Below are 11,793 nucleotides of genomic sequence, written 5' to 3' on the forward strand. Positions count from 1 at the left end.
ACCGGTGTAGTCAGGCCAGGATCAGTGTAATATGCTCAAACTGTCTTGCCCTGGTGAGTAACCTGGCCACTAAATTCTGTAGCAGCTGAAGCTTCTGAACCATCTTCAAAGGCAACTGCACATAGAGTTGCAGGAATCTGACCTAGAGGTTAGCAAAGCATAGGCAACAGAAATTAGACTATCCTGTCCAAATAGGGGCACAGCTGGGCCACCAGCCGAAGCTGATGGAAGGCAGTCCATGCCACCGAGGCCACCTGAGCCTCAAGCAACAGCAAAGGATTCAGGAGTACCGCTAAACTATTCACTCCACTGGGGACACCTCTACATAATGAAGAGAGTGTAGCTTTCAAATAGCCACGCACCACTCCCAATTTTTTAAAAAAATATATATTCTGGATCTCTCATTCATGCATTTGAAGAGTTATTTAGTCCACACATATACTGTTGTGAGCATGACAGAACGGAAAGCATTAAAATGTTGTGCCTATTTGATTGAAGGTTTTAAATCTTCACCAACTGGGAGCAGTATTAGAATTTTGTAAAAATCCCCTGGTACTTAAACAGTTCCCTCCAGAAATCCTGTCTTTTTAGAAACTCTGAAAATATCTGTTTATTCAATCCATCACTGTAAACAGCAGATGATTTTCTTTTTTCCGTTTCCAAATATCATATGGAAGCAATTGCAAGAATGTAAATGTGAACAACAAGGGACAAAGCAGAATTTCAAATATGCCCTATTGACTATTTGGAGAGACCATGGTTCAGAAATGCAACTCATAATAGATGTTGCTAGGGGAAAAATGTGTAAGCTGCAATGGGAACTTGATGAAGGGTGGGGTATAAATCTCTGAACTTAACAAAAATAATCATATGGTGGCTCCAGTCCTTCCTGGAGGATCAATCCAAGAAGGTGGTGATGGGGAAGTTCTGTTATGCTCCATGGTTACTGGCTTATGGGGGAATAATTCTTTTTAACATCTGTAAAACTGCAGAGGGAGATCATCTGGAAGACTGGGCTATGATAACACTAATATGGGGATCACATTTGGTTCTACCTCTCTTTTCCATCTTCGAAAGGCAGGAGGCTGTGGGACTTTTGAACTGGTTTTAGGGTGGATAAGGGTGAACAAGCTGAAACCAATCAGATAAAGCCATGGACTGGGAAATCAGCCCAAGTGGATAGAGGTGTGCACTTGGTCATGGATGAGGCTGTACTGTTTCTGTTCCAAGCTCACAGCTTTGTGGTTCTCCAGGAGAGCACAATCTATGGAAGTGCAGGTGGCATTGAAGGCTAGCAGTGCCGTCTATCAACTTAGGCTGCTACTCCATCTGTCAGACCTAGCCATGCGCTTGTTACATCTAGGCTAGACTACTGTGATGCTATCTGTGTGCGGATGCCTTTGAAGATGGTTTGGAAACTTACGTGGGTATAAAGAAATTTAGTTGGTGGGGTGGCGGCCAATCAGTTATGGAATTCACTCCTCACTGAACTACACCTGGCCTCTTCTGTGCAAGGCTCTAATGGAACTTTAAAAAGCTCAAGTATCCTAGCTAGGTTTCCCATACCTGGGCCCAACTTTCTTGCCACTGTGCCACCTGTTCTCCACTGAAAAACTGTTTCCTCCAAAAGGTCACCCGAGTTCTGTTACAACTAAACATTCCATGTGATGTGTGTGTATGCTCCAACTAACTACCATGTTCCCATCATTCATTGGAGCTGTGATAAGAATTATCCGCATGTCTAAATCTGCATTACGAAAAAAGCTTTTAAAATATGAGACAATCCTTAAAACACGCAACATCTGGCAAACTGTGTGCTAGCTAGGAATTGAGGAATTTGACCTTTAATATGCTTTTCATGTATGAGTATCCCTAAGGTTTATACTGAACTATATAGATTATATATTAAAGATTTGCAACTTCTTGGTAACCTGTAAGTCGCTTGGAACACCCAATTTATTTTTACCAGGCTCCTTCCCAAATGAGAATAAAGAATTCAGCTTTTCAGATTTTAAAGGCTCTCCTCTCAAATTGGAACACATCAAAACTGCTTCCTGAAAATGTTGGGGAATAGTTGCACTGTGTTCCCATGTACTCTTTGGAGACCGTCACAAGGCATCATTATTAGGTCACTTGTAAGACAAATGCCTGGAGGGAAGTATGAAATGAATTGAGTTTTGTAGATTTAAATTATTGTGTGGGATCATTCTGGTTTTAATATATACCCAGGGGAGGTCTCCTAGAGGAACATGGGGACTTTATAATAAGAATCATTCCTTGGCTAGAGATCTTTATCTCATTATAGAAATAATTCACTAGGGTGGGTGTGTGCGTGCACCCTGAGAAAAAGCGGAGTTACAATGAAAGGAAAACTTTCAAGGCTGCCAGATGAAATATCTTCATGGAGCCGTGTACAGAGATGGTCAGCCAAGATAAATAGGCTAGGGAGGTTAACTGGTTTAGCATCAGACAGGCCTAGCAGGCAACACCCAGGAGGTCATTAAGATCAGAATCTGGGTATATAAATATATACACATTGGGCAACGCGTAGATATTGGTCACAATATCAAAATGGAGGCATGGGAACAATTGTGGAATACTGTGTGGATATAAAATTATTTTACAGCATGCTATGGAATAAGAGAAAATTATATGAAAAAGTTATAAAGGTGGTACCTAACACCTTGTAGGTTGGCAAAAATGTATGAATCAAAATTAAATAAATGTTGGAAATGTAAAGAGAAAGAAGGTACTTTTTTCCATATGTGGTGGTCTTGCAATAAGGTTAAAGCTTGGTAGGAAATGATATATAAAGAACTGGGGGGGACGACCCAGAAGCTTTTCTTTTGGGGATAATGGGATCAGAGCTGACTGCGTTCTGGGAGACAAAAGACAAACAAGTGAAATCTTCAATGATATATTGGGCAATAGATATTGGTCACAATATAGAAATGGAGGCATGGGAACAATTGTGGAATATGGATACAAAATTTGCCACAAACTATGGTATAAGAGAAAATTATATGAAAATGTTATATAGATGATACCTAACACCTAGTAGGTTCGCAAAAATGAATAAATCAAAAGCAAATATGTGCTGGAAATGTAAAGAGAAAGAAGGTGCCTTTTTCCATATGTGGTGGTCTTGCAGTAAGGTTAAAGCCTAGTGGGAAATGATATATAAAGAACTGAAAAAGATGTTTAAGATAACATTTGTAAAAACAAAACAACCCGAAGCTTTTCTTTTGGAGATAATGGAATCAGAGCTGCCTGCATCCTGGCCGTCAAGCTAACTGATGTGTGTCTATGCCTAAATAATGGAAATCATAACGTTTATCTAAAGCCCAGGACTTTGCAGTAACCCACATTCTAGAAGAAAGGAAAGCCTCCCATGACTGCATTCTGGGATGTTATTCAAGAACTGAAATACGTACAGTTTGTGCATAACTGTCCTTAGTGACAAGCTGTCATAATGTTACTTTATGATATACATGTCAAAAGCTTCACTAGGACTGAATCTATGACATCAGTGGAAATCAGTGGGAGAGATTTTCCAGTTTTTGCCAGAAAGTTCATGTGGCGACTAGAATAGAGCTTCAGATGTTCATTTTCATTTGAGTGTTCATTAGGTTAGCAAAGCATCCCTTTCTATCAGGGATTTCTGAGCTACTCTGACACACTCCAGAGACATGTCCTGCCCAGATCTCATGAAGACTGCAATGTGATGAGTGTGGTGCAGACCTTGCTTGCTTCTTATAGCTTTTGAAATAATGTCACAGGAAATGAATTTCAATTCCTTTAAATGCAATTAGATTTGACAAGATTTCTCATGGTGAAAGACTAGGTTACAACACATGGTAAAGTTCCCATTCAGATCATGAAGCCGTAGGTAGCTCTTCATAGTACAAATTAAATTAATCAAAATGGGTAAAAAGCTAATGATCCACTTGGGAGCAAAATTAGCTCCTTAATGAAAGAAATGGAGTTAAGAAAATTATAATAGAATGTTAGCAGATGTGCCCTTTGGAAATTATAAATTTGCAAAAACAGATCCCCTTATGTAGATTAGTTGAATTATCACTAAATTTCACCCTGGAGATGTGACGTGAACATATGCATTAGGATCTGTTCAGAGATGTGACCATTTCCACTGTTGATAGGCCCAAATTTCTGAACAGAAATTATTCTGAGTTAAAGGCTGCCTATGAAGAAAGAGTAATTGTTTGTTTTCATTTTTCCAGGGTGGTTTGTGTATGGTACACATCATTAGGGATTAGCACTCAGGTAGTCACAATGCAAATTTACTAGTTTTACACAGGTAGTTTTACACAGGTGACTGTATTTGGTAATAGATGTAGCATTCAAAATTATACCACAGGTGCTGTTGACACCCTTCCAATAGGTTTTATATGAGCAAGGAACATATATGACACAAGGGGAAGCATATTATGTAACTGTATATGTGAATAATGAAAATGTACGACTGGTGTGATTCCCTGATCCATCCACATCATATAACTGGCGGCAGAAAATTAATTTTTAAAGCAAAGGAAAGCAGTGATATTCTGCCCTACAATTCTGAGGAAGGGAAAATTGGTGGGTACTCTGCCAGGTGAAAAGTTGCAGGCCGTACAAATAGTTCATTGCCATTAAAAGGCTGAGGGGGACCACAAGGTATTTGTCTCAGACATGCCAGTAAAGTGGCTCAAGAAAAGGAGCCAGGCTGGCAGGGAGCCAGGCTTGCAGCAGGGATGCCCATCCATGAGGGCAGCAGATCCCAAGGTAGATCTTTACCCACCTCCTTGTTCCTGATGAACATCTTCATTCACCACTTCTTCCCTGGTGGTGGCCTGGGGTGTGTGTGGACAGATGCCATTCTGTTGTTTCTCTCAGGCGCCACAATGTTTGGGCTGGCCTTGACTTGTGTAGGACAATATTATATCATATTTTTGAAAGCATTTTTACTCAGAAGTAAGTCCCACTGAGTTCAATAGGGCTTACTCTCTGGAATGGGCCTGATCATTAACACAGTTTCCATTATTATTATTATTATTATTATTATTATTATTATTATTATTATTCAGACAGTCATAATACTTCATAGAATTTCTCAAATGACCTATTACTCTCTGAGGAGATATACTTAATGTTGAATGAAAGCCAGATACACACACAGAGAATTTTACTACTTGGAGAGACTAACTCTTTTCCAGCCTTTTTCAAACTCCTTTTTATGCCCTTAAAGAACAAATGTGTTGAGGTGTGTGTGTGTACGCAAACACACGTGTGTGGGGGGGTGGGTCTTTGCCCAGGATGACAGAAAACCTGAACAGGGCCCATCCACTCCTGCGTCCCCCTCAACATGCTCCAGAAGGTCTCCCAACCCTCCTAAGCAGATTTTGGAAGATGTGCAGGGGGCTAAAAGTGTGGCGGTGGCCAGGAAGGGGGTCAGAGAAACCAGAAGTCCTATTGTGCAACTGACTTTCCATTGTGAAAGTGGACAGACATTATTGGATGATGCCCTGAGCAAAGCCTAGATAAATAACTATGTTTCTGACATGCATAGAATTACAGTTCTATGGTGCAACACTATCCATGCAGTGATATTTGAGCTTATCAAGGGGACCATATTTTCCAATAAAAATGAACATTTTGAGGAAAGTGGAAGTTCTGAAGTTGAACGTCTCTGAAATTTCCTGAATCCAGGCCCATATTGCCCTTGTTTCCCACAGTCACACTGAAAGGATAAACACACAATGCAATGCTTGTTATTTGTCTGGTATTTCCCCCTTTTACTGCCACTCAGTAAACCTCTGTAAAGAACTGTGTTTTATTTTGGGATGTTTTATCATCTTAGACTAGTCTCTTTTTATTGTTTATTGGAAGTTACGTCTGCTGTTTGGATTTTAAAACCAATAAATGATTATACAGATTCAGAAGTCTATTAAATGTTTTAAGTAGTTTAAGTAGTGGAGTAGAAGGAATGTATTTTATTAAAATCAACACTGTTTCTTAGAAATCACTGGACCAAAGAGACAAAGCCTTTTGGATTCAGTCTGAACAAATAGATTACCATGTTGGCAAACCATTCCCGGTTTCTGTTTGTTTGCTGCTTTATCTTTTGTGGTTTTTATTAGTGCATTTATTTAATATGCCATTTATTATGTTTGTTATATGAATTGGTTTTTAACAGCCTGGCTGGTGGGAGATGCATTTCCAAAACATCTGGAGGGTACCAGGGTTGAGCAAGGCCTCCTTTGTAACATCCACACAAGCACTCCCTGCACAAAAGGGTTGTGAAGTACAGCAAGTCCACTAAATATAGAAAAGATTGTTGGGTGCAAAGGAGCATGAGCGGAAAGCAAAGAGTTACTAGCGCTCCTCTGGCAATGCTTGCAGAAGTGCTAGAGGAGCCTGTGCAGTACTCTTAACAGGCCAGTTCTATAGCAGTTCTCAAGATGCTGCTTATGCAAGAAGAATAAGGTTTTTGGATTGAGGGCAGGATTCCTAATTCAATCTGCAGTTCAGTCCATGGTTTCAGAAACCAAACAGCCCATTTGATGTTACTCCTTTAAGTCTGAAGTGACCCAACCCAGTTTGTGTGGGAATTGAGTATTGGAGCTCCAACCCTCACAAGGTTTACAGTGGCCCCACAAGCAAACCTCTAGCTGAGCTACAAGCAGTGGTCCAAGTTTAAGGTGTCCAAAATGAGCTTAGTGAGGTCACAACTGCACAGAAGCAACAGAGTTGTCCCAATGGGGCAGCATGACCACCCACCAAGGTTTTATAGATGTAGCAAGGTGTGCTCATATGCAACACTCTCATGCCCTGCAAGACTGCTGAGCATGCAGATACTCACTGTGTTAGGGAGGAGGCATCTATTCCCAGTGATGGGAGTGCTGCCAGGGCAACCAGGCTGTGTGCTCCTATTCTGACTCCAGTTCCTCCATTCTTAGTGGTGGGCTGATGCCCTTCCTGGATTTCACTGCTGTGCTTCTTTCCCTAGGAAGGAAAATAGGAGATGAGGATCCTGCTTCCCCAGCTGGGCACCCAAATCAGGGGAGGGAAAGCACTAGCCTCCTCCATCCCGTCCCCCAGTGATTGTCCCCCCTGTTCCCTCTCCTTGTCTTTCTCTGTCTGCCACGCCATTCTTGAGCCCAGTGTTGCCTTAGGACCCAAGACAATACCACAGGAAAAGCAATAGGCCTCAGAGCAGTTTGGGAGAGAGACATAGAAGAGGGGATTTCACCTAGTCAATGGGATATAGCATCTGGATGCTGAAGGTTCTGTAGTTTGTTTCCGGGAGAGTACATTAAAAGCAATCCATAGATGGTAGCTCTACCTCAGTGATATTAACATAGCTGCTGGGTACAATGTTCCCAGACTGTTGGGGGAATCGTAGTCAATGGAGCACATATGTTCATCTGTGGTAGGAGTGTCTGCAGGCAGTTAGGTTTTTAGGATGAGGTGCACTAGGATGAGTTGTAGGACTTGATTAGTTATGTCAGGGAACTGACATCGGAGCAGAGGGGAGAGGCGGTGCTTCCCGATTCTGCGTAAGAAGGAACGAGTAAGGGTAGAGAGAGAAGGTCATCTGGGGAAGAATGTTCCGGTGACACCAGGAAGAAGGAAGAGGGAGGAAGCACCTCGGAGGAGAGGCTCCGAGATGCTGGCACTGAAGGTAGTGAAGAGAGTGGAGGGGCACCTCTGGGCACGCCCACTCTGCGCAGAAGGGTTACGCGCAGAGAGGCGAGGCGAAGGGTGTCAGTCAAGGAGCTTTTATGTTGGAGGAAATTTAGGAAACACCCACTCACGGATTCGTCCAGCGACTGAGCAGCAGCAGCACCTAGGCTGCTCAGTCAGGGAAAGACACCACCAACTTCTAAGCAGTTTGGAACAGCTGGAGGTTTACACACAAGCAACCCCATTTCCCGTGACAAGTTACATTGTAGTTTCTGCCAGTCATGTCATGACACAACTGTGACAGACCAACAGGACTTTTATTATAGACCTCTCATACAATGAACGTTGGAAAATTCTTATTGCAGAGAAGCATAAGCATCAAGTCCCTGCCACCAGACACCAAGCTAAGCAGGATACCATTATTATTATTTTCCTTTTTCAGAATGGAGCTTTACTTTTCATATTAGGAAGACAAAGTATATTTCCAGCTCAATATTTGGCAATTTGGAAAAATAATTAATGATTCAAGTGTTTGGAGAATCAGAATCAACTAATGTTGTGATGGCTTAAGTCTATCTGTCTGACAAATATGGTCATAGTCTTCTATATTTGACCAGAAGGATAAATATTATTTTAGCTCAGCTTTTGTGCCACTGCAGTTGCTAGGCCCCTGAAAGGGAACAGTTCTTTTTAAAAATTGTTTATTGGCATTTCTGTTCGATACATGCATCAAATAAATTAAGGGGCGGAAATCAACCTAGAATTTTCGTAAAAGTACTTCCCACTTCACAGGCAAATTATGGTTGATGTTGCTTGTGGTGACCTTTGAAAGGAAAAAAAACACGCACCCAGATTTATGATGTAATGTTTGCATTACATTTTTTCTTTTCCAACCGAGATTCTTCTTAAGATTGACATCATTCTGAAACCACTTAGGTTGTTTCTCATTATTCTCTCTCTCTCATGAATTCTGGTACCTTCTGACAACTTTGATATCTTTGATCTGACATTCTCTTGTAATCTATTTACATATTGACTGCTGACAATCAAATGCTTTTAAAAGATAGGAATTAGGTTTGATTGTCAGCAACCAATGTGTAAATAGTTTGCAGGAAACTGTCTGATCTAGGATATAAAAGTTGTCTGAAGGTACCAGAATTCAAGAGAGAGAGAACAATGAGAAACAACCTAAGTGGTTTCAGAATGATGTCAATCTTAACAAGAACCTGTGATGGTAAAGAGAAAATGTAATGCAAATGTTACATAATAAATCTGGATGCAATGAACCAAGAGAAAGAGTACATTTTAAGTGGAACAGTAATTCACAGCAAGCGAACCAGAAAAAGAAATTTGCTCCTGGGGTTATTTTAGTAAAACCCTTGCAACCATTAGGACAATGTATGACTCTTGTATAAAAGCCAAATAGGATAGTGGAGTGAATAAGGGAATAGAATATAAATCAGAAGAAATGATAATGTTACTGCACAAGGCACTTCACATCTTCATTGGGAATGCTGCACTCAAGTCTTTCTCCCCTCTCCTGCAAAGGACATGAATACCCTGGAGTGAGGTCAACTGAGGACAGACTAAAACATTTCAGATTTAAGGAAGGCTTCCTGCTAGTGAAACGATGCTTTTCTCACCAGAGAAGACAGGATTTTTGTGGTGACTAAATAAAAGTATCCAGGAAGTAAAAAGGTCAGGCTGGCCCAGTCTCTCTGAAATTAGTCCCTGTCCCACTTTTCCCTGATGAATGGTTTTGATAAATTACTAGTCTTGTACTGTGTCAAATCAAATGCCTACATCTCTCAAGGCTGAATCTTAGTTATCTGTCCCCTGCCTGCCAATCCAGCTGTGGATATATAACCGAGTCACCAAGTCATTTGCTTTAGTCTTCATGCAAACCTGATGCCTGCATAGCACTTAAAGGATCTCTTTTGAATGTTTTCTTCCTCATATACTCCATCTTAAGACTTTCACCAGATGCAGCCATGGATGGCTTGAGCACTAGCCGGTATTTTCTCACACTCTGTCCTCCTTCCCTTGTGTTTTTGTTACCATCCAGTCTGAGCAAGAGTTCTGAAGAACTCAAAAGCTAGCATACTATTTCGTGACATTTTGGTTGGCCTAATAAATCCTCATACGTTTTTCTTATGCAATGGCCTGGTGTGCACATAAAGCTAAGCCATGGTTTGTTCACACTATGATTTGTTTAATAAACCATAAGTTACCCACGAGTTGCCCACAGACACCACCCTACTAAGTCTTTCTTTTTCTAGTCTTCTGGATAGAGATGTTAAAGTTTTGTAATTCAGTGGGTGTGGAAGGCCCTGTTGCTCTCATGGCACATGACCTTGGCTCCAGAGCTAGTTTTCTGTGTTGAAGATTCTGTAGCATGCCCTTCACACCCACCGTATAAATGAATTGGGCGTTGAGCCTTAAAATCAGCTTCACCTGGCTCTACTTTTAGAAGCGAAGCAGGTGATGACAGGGAACAGGGCCTTCTCTGTTGTGGTACCCTTAGAATTCCCTCTACAAAGACATTTACCTGGTACAATTTTTGTTTTCAATGTCAGACACAAACATCATATTTATCCAGGGTTTTAATCCATTTTACTCAGTGCTGGTTGTTTTATTCTGTTGTGTTTTTTACTGTTTAACTGCAATAAAACAAAAAAGGCATTCCTATGATTATCATCATTGCATGAGGAAATCTAATTCTCCATTGTAAATCCCTGTTCTAGACTCCTGCTTATTGTGGGCATATTTCATACACTAACCAAAGAGCTCTAGATTTATTTCTTTTATTTATTTCAGTTAAGAATTGCTTGCCACAAAACATCCCAAAGCAATTTAACAATAAAAATCGAGTCCAATATAGATACAGACTGGGATAAAAATCTCTACTTTAAAAGTCTTGTTGGACAAAGGTCTTCTGTAGGCTCCAAAAAGGTAATAGAGATGGCATCTGTCTTGTATGTTACAGGAAGGAATTCCAAAGGGTAGGTTTTGCCACAGTAAAGACTGCTTCCTACATTGTGGGGAATGGACCTCTTGATAAGCTTGTGTTTGCAAGAGATGATGTACTGCAGAGTGAAGTGGTCAACTGCATAGAATAGTGTTGAGATTGTATTCTAAATATTCTGATCCCAATCTGCATAAGGTATCTTAAATTTTGCCTGGCAGCTAACTGGCAGCCAGTGCAAACTTTTCAGCATCAGCAATGTAACATGGTGCCAATATTCTGGCCCAGCGAACACTCAAGCCACTGCATTTTGTACTAACTGCAGTTTCTGGGCCAACCTCAGGGGAGCCCCACAAAGACGATATTTCAGTAATCCAATGTAGTCGATAAAGGGATTCCTACTCTACTTAGCATTTGTGGTTTACTTTTAAATAGTCGTGCTCCCACGCAGGGCTAAGCATAATGTTGGCACTTCAGTTGTACACATTTTTAAAGCAGTACAAATATTATGGCACATATCTGCTTCCTTTGAGAACTCAGGGCTCGAATAAGCGCATGTCAAAATATCTGTGCATAACCTGACACTTCCTTCCTTATAGGTATGAATGACTGTGTTTGGAGGCTGCATGAATGAAAAGAGCATTGGAGCCTGCCAAGTCTATAGCCACTTTGAAGGGACTGCATTTTTTCGGGTGGAAAAATGTCAATATTTTTTCAAGGTGACTATAGGGAAATGAAGGTCAAACTCTACACACTTTGGGTAAGAACAATATATGACCCTCCTGAACAGTACAGCAGAATACATACCTGTATGATAAACCTCCACAACACAGCCAGGCAGTTCCTGCTGAGATTAAAGAAAAATGGGTTGCAGATACAATCAACTTCATGAGAAAAAAGACATGAAATAGGAAGTAGAACAGTGATGGCTACGTTTTGCTAAGTGTGCCACAAATCAAGTTCAGTCTATGAGACAATGTTACTCTGCTGTGCTGTAGAGTGCAAATACACCTGCACCTCGGAGTGTTGCATTTATTTATTTATTGCTCCAGCTCCAGTTAGCCAGGTGGTCTAGGAAGTATGTTCTAATGGTGCTTAAATGTGGCTTATAAATGGTTTTAATTAATTGCGAATCCTCAAGGTGG

The 11,793-nt window shown here is 40.9% G+C and overlaps 1 long non-coding RNA gene across 1 annotated transcript in view; it reads left to right on the forward strand.

Moving 5' to 3' along the window:
* Positions 1-2,016, forward strand: part of LOC310714513 — an 81,977-nt gene extending 79,961 nt beyond the window's left edge. The window contains exon 2 of the long non-coding RNA XR_014529855.1: positions 26-2,016. This is a non-coding gene — a long non-coding RNA (uncharacterized lncRNA). The remainder of the gene's footprint in view (positions 1-25) is intronic.
* Positions 2,017-11,793: the final 9,777 nt, after the last annotated feature.

The sequence above is a fragment of the Podarcis liolepis genome (assembly GCF_965112155.1).
Source record: "Podarcis liolepis genome assembly, chromosome: 8".
Taxonomy (NCBI): domain Eukaryota; kingdom Metazoa; phylum Chordata; class Lepidosauria; order Squamata; family Lacertidae; genus Podarcis; species Podarcis liolepis.